General features: G+C 41.0%; 1 protein-coding gene across 2 annotated transcripts in view; it reads left to right on the top strand.

Annotated features, from left to right (window-relative positions):
- LOC107226445 (leucine-rich repeats and immunoglobulin-like domains protein 1) overlaps window positions 1-12010 on the top strand; it is a 296998-nt gene that overhangs the window by 251026 nt on the left and 33962 nt on the right. The window lies entirely within an intron of this gene.

Below are 12010 nucleotides of genomic sequence, written 5' to 3'. Positions count from 1 at the left end.
GACGCACAGATATTACCTAATATCTTTATACAGACACGTCGAGCAGAATTCGCAGACGACAAGTGACAAAAGCTTTACCAAATTACATTTAACAATTTTTCTAGGGGTGTACGGATAGTGATTGCATCGTATCGAATATTGGACACTTCGGACAATACGAGTAACTCGAATAATTCGAACAGCTTTACGAATTTTCCGCATTATGTCTGTGGCTCGTGGATAGTTTCAATTATTTCAGTAATTTAAACGAATCGGATTGTTCAAATTACACGGCTTAAATCTCAAATTCTATATTTTATTTATTCTATTTTGGAAGCATATAAACGAATGAAAAATGCTTACAACAAATGAGTGAATTTAATGTTGACAGATCAATAGATTCGAACAATCGCCAAATTTCAGGGGTAAAAGAAACTGCGAATTAATCAAGTCGAATGAGAAAAAACAAATACTGGAAAAATCATATCCTCGAGATTCTGAACGAATGATTCGACAAAGTCGAATCGTTCCCTGATCGATTTATTCAAAAATTGTGAATTATACGAAGATTCGAATTGTTTGCAAAATTTGACTTATCAGATCGGTAAATCAAATCAATAATTATTATTCGATTCGTGCTGAATTATTCATACACCCCAAAATTTTTTGCTGCTTCAACACTCGTTGAATCGACAAAAAAAAAAGAAAAAAAAAACCAATGCCCAATTAGCAGTTGAAAATTCCCGTTTGTACGTGAAAGCAAATCATTTGCCGCATGATCGGAGCCGCGAGAAGATGAAACTGAAATATGACCCGTCGAAAATCTTGGGAGCCGGTTTGATTGAGGGCAGAGGTTTCGCCCCTCAAGTAGAAACTAATCGAGAGTTATTTTTCAGGTTGGAATTTTAAGGCCCGAGTCTGATATTACTTATCTACATGCTCGCGTACAGACGGGAATGTCGGATGCGATCATTAGAGCCTCCGATGTTTATGAATACAAATGACGTGGTCCAACGATGCAGCCAGGCATGCCAACAAAGGCAATCATTAATTCTAGTTGCATCGGAGCAACCGTTCTCCTTTCTGCCAGGGGTCTCTTGATTGATTCATTCTCACCCCCTGAACCCGTGTAATGTCATTCAACGTTAATTCGGATCGGTCTACGAACCTTTGCTGTCGAGTTTCGTTTCTAGCCACGCTGCCGGGACCCGAAAGGACAGGAGAGAACTGAAAATCAACCCGGAAACCATCGATGAGAATTCTACAAGAAAAAACTTCCACTAACTAAATATGCTGGATTAATTTTCTTTCAGATTATCACAATATTGTCAGATAAATCAGCAATATGTAAAAGCTTGCAGCAATCGAATGCGAATTAGGTGAAAAGTTTCTTTCCAATTATCAATAGTTGCGTGTGTTACCGCAGTAGTAATTTCGGAGAGTTTCAATTTCGAAACGAGTCCACCGATTTTTATTTTCTCAACACAGACGTAATTGCCGCGGATAGAGCAGAAAGTTTTACGCCGATTTTTTACACTACAAAATAAAATACGGTGAAACAGAAGAAAAAAACGTCAAATAAACAAAGAAACCATAAAGCGTTCGTAGGGAATACCAGCTCTAGCACAGAACAGGGAAAAACATTGAAGTGACTGTTTTCTCCCGCATTCGAATGCAGGTCTTTACAAGCGGGGCAGTTAAGTCGCTCCCGTTGCAAAAGTCGTAAACTTTTTGTTCAATTTTATGGGTCGTCTGCACCCTGTATATACGAACAGTCGGTCTGTATGCGCAATATTTTTCTAAACAATCATGTATACTGCATTTTACCACATACGTCCGCATGTATCACAGAAAAATTTACTATTCCCATTCCACCGAGTCGCTGATTCTCGTGCCTTGATCCTCCGGAATGAAAATAGCAGCAAGACAATGTCAACACTGTACTGAGAAACTTTTCAGCTGTTGTAGTTACTAGTTCTAGTAAAATCGGGGTCGTTGCAATAACGGTTTGAGTGTAGTTAGAATTACTAGAAAATGTGGTGCAAGTTAATATTTAGCGAAATTATAATTGTCCACATAATATTTTCTTGGTATTGCCGCATTAAATATTTTTGATATTAATTTACAGCCGAATGAAATTGCCACACTAGATTTTCCAGTTACAGCTATGAAACTCATTTTCGATCTCAACGTAGAACGTATATTTTGCGCTATTGTGGTGAAAAAAAAAAATAGAGAAATGAAAACAATTAAGGAGCGTACATTTTTATTTTTTAGTTTGCTTTCAATCTGATTCTCGAATCTCGGCGTTTCGTCACACAGCCCGTATCGGTTGCCTCGGTCAGGATTCTGTAGCGTTGGGCAATTCGTCGCTTCCGGAGGACATGCCGGTAATCCATAGCTCGCGGCTTTTATGCCATATCAAGGGAGGAAGGGAGCCTCCCGGGGCCGCCGGCATTTCGAGAGATCCTTAATTAATCCCTCTTGTCTCTTGACGAGAATCTTATTAGAATTAGGTTAGTCGTAAACACTCCGACGTAATCTTGCAGCGCATCCTCGGTTGCCGGTTCCTCTCTCTCTCTCTCTCTCTCTCTCTGTATCTCTATCCCTCTTTCTCGCCCTCGCTTATCCTCCACAGATTTTAGCGCCCTCTGGTGACGCCGGGACTCCTTCTCGCGGTATTGTTAAAAATTGTTTATCCACCGCGAAGAATCATTCGCCTTCAGCCCATTATAACGGAGCACAGCCGCGTTTTGGCCAGGTGATTTATAGCGATTTTAGATGAAAAAAATCGATATCCTCGCGTCGTCGTTACAGGGGCGGGTTTAAATAAGAAAAAGACGAAAATAAAACGAAAAAAGGTAAATACATTCTAAAGACTTTCACGGATATGGAATCCCTCGTGCCCGACTGACGTACGCCTTCGAAAACTGTCACGGATGTATGTAAGACGAAGAATAAAGAGGGAAAGATAGAAGAAGAAGAAGAAGAAGAAGAAAAATGAGCGATGGGGATAGAAGTTTCGGAAAAACTAGAAACTAGTGATGCGTGGAGAAACGCATTGCTTCCACCTATAATACGCATGCCCTGCAGAGTAGTTTGAAACGATTTAACGCCGCAGACGCATCTGCCGCATTCTGGCGTTTCCTTTAATGGGAGGCGTGTCTCTTTGCGGAAAACTCGGGGCTTGAGGCACGGCAGCTTTACGAATCCATCGAGGGTCGAAGATGCAGCGCGAATTCCACCCTCTGCTATTATGGTGATTGAAAAAAGAACCGTCATTCTCGAATAACTCTACGTCGCCGACGAATTTTTGCAATGGCGGTATTATTCCTGCAGTCTAATTTTTAAATTATGCAAGGGGACAAACTTCGACTGGAGTCCGCAGGTTGTAAGCGAGCACTGATTTCGTTCCCTTTTTTTCTTGTGCGCTTTTTTTTTTTTTGCTGCAGTATATTTACTTGCTTGTATATGTATATACTTATATATATATATATATATATATATATATATACATAAATACATATATCCCTTGTACTTCGAGACGACAAAAGGGACGCGGCGTTTTGAATGCCCGCAAATTGTTCAGCCATTGTTAACTTTCCTGAGAACTATTCTCCCGCCTGCAGCAGCCTCCTCCTTCCATCTTCCACCCTCCGATCTCGAAAAGGAAACGGCACGCGGGACTCTTTATTCACCTTCTTTCTTGCTGCGTACAGCTTTACACAGGATTTCAATCTCGATTGGATTTCTCGTGAATTAACCGCGCTTCCTTCATGCGTACGTCGAATGGGATTTGGAAGAAGTGCAAGTGCAAAAAATTCTCGGTTGTTTAATCGGAGGAACGAAGTTCGAACAGACGAAATAGTGAAAAACAAGCCCTGTAACCCGTTGAATACTGTGCGTCAGATTTTATGCTGTGTAAAAAAAAAAAAAATTCAACCAACATAAAATTCAATTTAATAGGATAACAATAACTCGCAGTTGAATTTGTTTATTGGTGAATTGATTTGATATGTGGAAAAATAAGGAAATTTGAAGCCGTAAGTAATATTCCGGAAAAGTACGTCAGACTTTGAACAAGGTTTAAAAATTTGGAGAGAAAAAAAAAAAAAAAAACTGGAACGAGTCCTATCCCAGAACGCAGGTACGAGTCTGCGGTGTGTCTGAGGTTTTTGCTTGCTGGTATTGAGAAATTAAATCGCTCGCTAGTGTCGGGGCGAACTGGATAGGATGGGACAGGCAGGTACGGTCGGTATTTGATAACGATCCAACAGGAAGATGTATCAAAAACCAGAATCTCGGTTGTTCCCAAGAAAGGAAACGCCGCCTGCATTCAAATTAGAAGGATAACAGCTATACATATACATACAGCTGTGTACACCGTAATTTTCGAGATCAGATGAAGCCTGCCTTGAATATCCTGCCGCAGGAGCAGAATACGAGGATCCGGAATATAAGATGAAAAAAAAAAAAGAAATAGGTATTAGGAAAAATCTCCCTTTAAAAGAATCTCAAAAACTGTGGAATATAAGTATCAGAGCAAATTCCTTCTGTTTTTTTTTTTTTTTTTAACGAAATGGTTTCGTAGACGGATTTAAAATAAAATTGTTCAAACAAGTTTCCAATCTCTACGAAATGATTTTTTAACTTATCGTACAGATCCGATTCCACAATTGAAACAGAATATTTCGGATTTCGTTGAAATTGTGGTGATGAACTTTTTCACAAGTATCACTTATCGTTAAATATTTTCATCTCGAGTGGAAAACAGAATCGTAAGTAAGTCTCTCGGTCGCGGCGACGCAACGTTTACTGAATTTTATATTAACCCTGCAATTTGGCGAAATCGAGCATCTTTACGCTAGTGCACGACACGGCTAGGTGACGCTGCGCTGTAACGAACGCACGTCTCCGCTTCAACAACGCACACGCATACTCGTATATGCAGGTCGATTCGACGAGGGGATCTATGAGGCGGAGATCCGAGGCGGGACACGGGAGTCCCGTATCTAGGATCAAAGGATAAAAAGGCAACATAAATAGCGTATAATCGTACCACCCGTGAACGCGGAGTGAAGAAGGGGTTGAGAAGACGGAGCATAACCAGTCCCGCTCAGTGGGGCAGCGGCAACGAGGAGGTTAAAACGGTCCGTGATAAAGTGCTTCTGTCACAGCTAGACAAATTTGAATAACGTCGTTCCCGTCGCCGGGACGCCGCACGACGTTGCGTTAATGCAGGGCGCCCCCGATCACCGATCAACCCCGATTCACCCCCTCTCTTTATTCCAATCGTATATATCAAGCTTTGCGATTAAACATCTCTGCGAAGAAAGAAACAACAGAAGAAACGTACGTAATTTTTCTTTCCGAAAAATATCCGGTCTGCCGGTAGAAAAATTTTCAATCTTATTTTCAGTCCACATCTATTGGTTTTTTTTTTTTTTTTCATTCTTTCTCACTTACATCGCTCTGGTGGTTTTCAACGGGGTCGCAATCGTTTCTTTTTGTAGCTACGAGAGTATCGAGGTTCCGTGCGCGAATTTGTAAGAAACTTGTAATTGTCGCGATTCTGTTAAAACACACGCAGAGGTAAGCGCACATTTACTTACATCAAGTATACATTCCTGCAGCGTACGGTGTGTGATATAAAAATTTAACGCACGTAGCGCCAAGGCGGTTATCACAGAATAACAAACACGATTCATCGAGCTCCGCTTAGTCACGATTACTAAACCGTTTATATTCTTCAGTCGAGAAGAACGGGGGTTAAGGGAAAGAATGCGTACAGTAAACTCATGAATACCAAATCACTTGTATTAACGCACCGTATAATCGATACGATAAACGCATATTTGTGGGTCTGGTGAACAATCGCGACTTGAGAGAACCCGTAAACTCGATACCTCGGCTTCTCCGTTTATCTTGTAAAAATTACCCCAAGGATTACAGGCAGCAATTGTGAAAAGCACGTCGATAGAAAAAAAAAAAAAAAAAACAAACAAACAAACAAGTAACAATTCATCCGCTTTTTGTCGAAACATCGAGGAATATTTCCAGCCGTACACGGATACATCGAGCTTAATTCTGTTAGCTGCAGGGCGAAATTTCCGGCGGTGCAGCGCAGGTATAAAACGCAAGTCCAGGTGCAGCCAGGTTCTCTCACCTCACGCCCTGCAGGGGGACTCTGACCTGCGTCCATCCGAGTGCGGAGCGTGTTCAAAAGCTGAGCCCTGCAGGGTCTTTGTCAGGCCTCTTCGCGTTCGGATCTTGCCCAAAATAACCAAAATTGTGGAGGATTGTAGAATGCCGAGAATCGGTAAGAAATCCTCGTCGACCAACGAGCGTCAATGCCTGTACGCGCATTGTGTTTAAAAAGTATTCTGGCGCCCCGCGTACCTGCAATGTGTGCCTGTATCCGTCGCCTGCACGACCCCTGACGACACGGTGGGTTGACTTTTCGGTTTTTCTTTTGCTTTACAAACGACTTTGATATCGCCTCTGTTCGCTCCTCGTGTTAGTCTTCTTGCACGTACAAACGCACACGCGAGAGGGAAAGAAAAGCCCAGACACCAGGCAGGCCCGCACCAGGTGTCGTCGAAGTTTCGATGGCGAAACGGTTTGACCGATGCTTCTGAACTGGGGGAAACGTTATTCGTATTGAATAAGAATCGAATTCGCATCAGCTGGGCACACTTATGCCTGTATACAAACGCAACTTTCTTCCCCATACATCACGCGAAAGGGTGAAATGGAAAAAAGCCGGAGAATCGCTTCGCCGAATGAATGATCATCGATTGGGAATATATCCGTCTTGAATCGTTAAACTCTCGCCATAATCGATCGATTCTCTTTAATTTTAATCGCCGGTATAGTCCGACGGAGAAAGAATGACGATGGAAAATAATTTTTTAAACCCTCCTCTCAAACTCCAAAATCAGTCCTGCTTGTCCCTTGTAGAATCCATCACGAAATCTTAGAAAAATATTTGCCTCACGGCCTACTGGAAAAGCCAAACGGACACAGTAGCTTTCAGACCGGTGTTACGCTCGGTAACCAAAGGAAAGGAAAAGTTAAACTTTTACAACGACCTTTTGTGCCAGTCGTACCTGAGTAACGCGAAACGGAGACATCGAGTCAAAAGTTATCTTAAGCCTCCAAATAATGCGTCGAAAAGCTAATATGTGCTTAGGTTTTTCAATTCTTAAGCAAAACAGGCAACGCCCTTCAACAGTCCTACGAAAATAATTCCATAGGGACCGTAAATCACACGATTTTCGCGCGGCTTTATACCTGAGAATTGCAGGTAGTGAACAAAAATTTTCAATTTTACCTGTTATTACTTTTTTATTTTACGTAGAAGATAGAAGTTTAAGAATATTTTTTGCCCAAGTTTCATACGCTAGTAGTCTTTATTACAATATTAAATATAATTTCACCACGTTTTTCGGTCCGTTGCAGCAGGTTTCTACCAGAAAATTTAAACTACGCGTGACCGTTGCAGCAACCCTCTATTTTCTTCTTGCACCTGCCTCGCGCGGTCCTTTTTCTCTATTCTTTTTTCTCTTCTTCATCCAGCCTTCAGCCCTACCTGACTTCTTTTTGGCAATTAAGAAACTCTAATTTAGTCGGCATTTATCCGAGTTAGATCTTTGGTCCAGAAACTAGGCTGCAGGATTTTTCCTCATTCACCGTTCCTCCCTTTTAGACACTGATTCTCCGCCGAGATATGAGAGTCGGCGAAAGTTTTTCTTTGCTGAAAATCGGAGAAATTCTACCCAGAGATCTGGGATAAAAGAGAGGCGAGTAAAAAAATGAATAAAATTTTTTTAAATAACCAACAAAAAATACGCGAAACATCAAGTCTCAGTGAATATATTAGTCGAAAGAAACCCACAAAGTTGAGGCGACTGAAAGATAAATAGAAATCTGATGGCAGACCTTCGGTAATTACGTCAATTAAACTAATTCAAATACAAAATACACCATGCAGTTTAAGATATTTCCGTCCACGTTTGGCAACTCGCTCGAGCTTTCGAAACCTTTTTCTCAGCTTCGTTGTTCTATTTGACAAAAAAAAAAAAAAAATTCCGTGCCCCCGTAGCAATATACGTGAGGGTTTTCACCTTGAGGTCGAGAAATACATGACTTTACAGCTCCAACCGCGATTGGATTTTGAAATGCATTAGAAGAACCAAAGACGTGACGATGCCGTCGCCTTGCGCATTGTCCTCTCAACTCCCTCGTCGTAAAGCTTCCTTCGTACCTGCTTCAGGTAAACGTACCTGCGATTATGCCTTACATAACACGCCGCAGGTACGAACATGCAGATTTTTCCCGGCCAGGTAGAACGCTAACTATATATATATATATATATATACTTTTTACTTTGAGGGAAACTCGGTTGAAAAAATGTTATTATTCTTCGAACTCCTCAAAATTCCAGGATGTTCGTTTTATCTTTAAAAAATCGTACGGAAATGTATCACGCGAAAATTTTTTTGCGAAAATTTTTTTGCGAAAATTTTTTTTCTGTGGTGAACCTCCGACGTTTTATTGCGGTTTGAGTCTGTTCTCGCCTTTTCATTATTGCAGGCTGCACCTAGACATCCTGTTTCAATGAACGAACGATCAACTCGAGGAAATATTATACACGGTAGGCCTTATTTACCGGCTTCCGTCGAATTGTGTCCCATTTCACGGTTTTGGATCGAGTGACGAATGAGGAATCAAACAGTCGGGGAGGAATCGTCTCCCAAAAAATTTATGATTGATGGGTGCCCACCCATATATACATATATATATATACATATAATATATATATATATTGTGCCAACGGTACGGTGCCAAAAAGTAGGACGAAAGAAGCTTTTAACCTATACCAGAAAAAAAATCCCATTCATATCACTTCCTTTTCGGTCACGAACGAATCTCGTATTTCTCAAAATAATATTTTTTAAATTTCACTCGTAGATCCTGAAAACAACGAGCGAAAAATTAATCGATTTTGAAAATATGAATTTGAGAGTTACCGTTTTCGTTCAATCGAATTCTCGAACAAGATGTAGTTTAGTAATCAGACGGTCAAACCGCAGTGAAATAACACGAGGATTACGCTTACGTATAAATACTTAAAACCGGGTATCACTGCAGGCATTTGATTGCGTGAAAGCCGAGAGAGAAAGAGGAAAAGGGAGATGGACATAAAGCCGGACGGCTAATCTATCCGCGGTCAGCTCGTAAAGTGATCCGCAAATTTCATTATGAACGCGGCGTAACAATGACGATCGGTTATATAGATGTGGGTGGGTTGGTACCCACACTTTAGGTCGGTGTGTTAAACAGCTATATGTGGGCGTGTAATGACGTCACGAACGTTAACTAACCAGCCTCGGCTCTCTTAAACTCCCTTCTTCTTCTTCTTCTTCGTCTTCTCTCATCCGGCGTTATCGCCGCTGGCCAATATAGCTACCTGAACGATAGTGTCTCAGAGCCGCACCGTAAAGAGGAAACTTGATAACTGAAACCCTTTGATCCATCTATCTCGAGCCATACCTCGGTGCCCTTTAATTTCCTCAGGACTCTGTCCTCGAGCACGAAGTAAAAATATGAACGATAAATTGAGCTAAATACTTTTCGACGAATAGAGCCATCAGCCGCCACGTGTATCGCGAGATTAAAAACATCTCCGGTCCTCGCGGTCAGTTTGACCCTCTCGATCAATCGTCGTCGTTATCGCAATATCTGTTACGTCTTTCATACAAGATCGTTGCATAATTTTCAAAGTCAAAGCAGTCAAGTTTGGTCGAAGATTGATTTATACAATACGATTAAAAATTCAGAGATATTATAACGTAATAATGAAAATTGTTACGGGTAATACGAATTGAACCGAAACGCGATAAGCAGTCCGTGCGATGCACCTTTACTCGAATAATTTTTCGACAAATCCGTATCTTCGGGTCAAAGGTTTACCCTCGGAAGGATTCGAGGGGAATTCGTTATCCGCAAGGGCCTTAGAGAGCCCCGTTTAAGCGCGTCTTAGCATACTAAGGCGAAGTTGTATTAAAATTCAAGGTACGACGGTGGTTTTACGTGCATGCGAATGCTTCGGAGCTGCATTATCCTTGCTGCTCGTTCCGTTCTGTCACGTGTTTACCTGCAACGGTGCTCTCGGGGTATTAGAGATGTAAATAAATCTGTCCAAGTACAGGAATAATAGGTGTACCTGCAGCCACGTGGATTAGGATAGTTAGACGCGGGGAAAGGGGGTCCCCGCTTTTATCGTGGGAAAGAGAAAAATTCTACCGCGGTGCACGGAACATGCATGCGTGGATGCCCTGGCATGGAACCGGCAACGATCATACGCGATATTAAATAGAAGATATCGCCGGATCTCATCTCGTTATAAAGCACGATCTTCGAGGAGCTTTGTTGCAGGCCGTATTTTTCTTATTTCAAAGAAACACGTCCATCCGATAAGTGTATTCATAGATTTAGACGAAGGGGGGCTGTTTTCTCGTGCCTTTGTACCTTTTTACATCTCGGTCATACGTACACGCTATCTGTTGTACGATGGAAGTAACGTCGGTCAAGCAAAGTCTGGTAAAGTACAGTTTCAAACGTGTTTCACCCGCAAGATCCTCGTTCTCTGTCAATTTTTTTTTTTTTTTTGTTTCCTTCGTTTGATTTTTTTTTTATTCATTTTCCTTCTCTTTAGGCGTGTAGTGCTGCATTTATTACAGACATGAGTACCTACGAGCCTAAATTCGAGCCGGAAACCAAGAACCCCCGGTAATACGAATCAAAGGTGAAAAGAAACCGGATTGACGCAGGTGCGTGTATACTTTCGGCTTTGTACGCGTGAATTCATGCGTATATTCGTTATTTACCGCGATTGCATTGCGATGGTGCTCATAATTGAGCTCAAGCATTCATGGGAGAGGACTGATCGTCAGAGGAGAATAAAAAATAACTCGAGATATTCGAGTACGGAGAATATAGGAGAACATTCATTAGATTTGAGCTGAGCTGTCACAGTTATTTCTCACTTACCTTCATTGATTATACGAAAATTCAAATTCGATAACTCTCAACTATTCGTGAATTACTGAAAAAGTTAAATGGAGGAAATAAAATACCTACTTACACGTTGATTTTACGATACTAAACTAATCAGAAAGCCGCAATTCAATATTTCTGGTGCAATTATAAATCGGTTGTCTGTAAAGTTTTCCCTCAATCTGATTTAGAGATCAGTAGGTATGAGAAAAAGTCGATAAACTTTACACACAGAAAATTGATAAACGAACAAGAAAAATTCGAATAGGTGTCGCCAAATCCGTGGAACCCATCAAGAAGATAAAAATTATCAACAGGTGGGGGAAAAGAAACTGTGGAGAGATCGAAAAATCGAAGGGTCACAATATCGAGTATCTTAAAATCGCCAAAATCTTTAATTTCATAGAATGTTGCTGGCGATGCATTTTTATTCGTTCCGACGATTTTGTATAGATTCTGACTTTCCATATTCCGACGCTTTCTACATTTTTTACTAGTTTTTCTCCGCAGTCAGAGAGTTTCTTGTACATTACCAATTTCCCATACTTACTTTGACTTTCTACGGTTTAAGGGAGAAAATGTTCTACAGCAAAATGAATTGACGGTTAAGAACAGATGAAACTTGAAAAACGGATAGAGCTAAAGATGTGAAGATAAGTCGGTTGAATTTTTGTAATCCGAGGGTATCTGTGGGCCAGGATATTATTATACCTACGCATGTTGCATCATTCAACGTTTACTCTTATGCCAAAATACTTATTCGTCGTGTTCAATCACTCGGCACCTAACAATAATCGACGGTTAGACGTCGATGAAACGATTTTTAATATTGAAAAAAATATCTACCGAGCATTATCGACGCGATGAAAAAATTAGTCTGCCACAAGAGTAAGTATTCGATGATTTCACGGCCCCGCACAGGCAAAAATCCAACTGACTTATAACACTTGACTCGTTTATCTACCCACGT

Source organism: Neodiprion lecontei, chromosome 2, assembly GCF_021901455.1.
Source record: "Neodiprion lecontei isolate iyNeoLeco1 chromosome 2, iyNeoLeco1.1, whole genome shotgun sequence".
Taxonomy (NCBI): Eukaryota; Metazoa; Arthropoda; class Insecta; order Hymenoptera; family Diprionidae; genus Neodiprion; species Neodiprion lecontei.
Note: the sequence above shows the minus strand (reverse complement) of the source record. Positions and strands in the feature narration are given on the sequence as shown.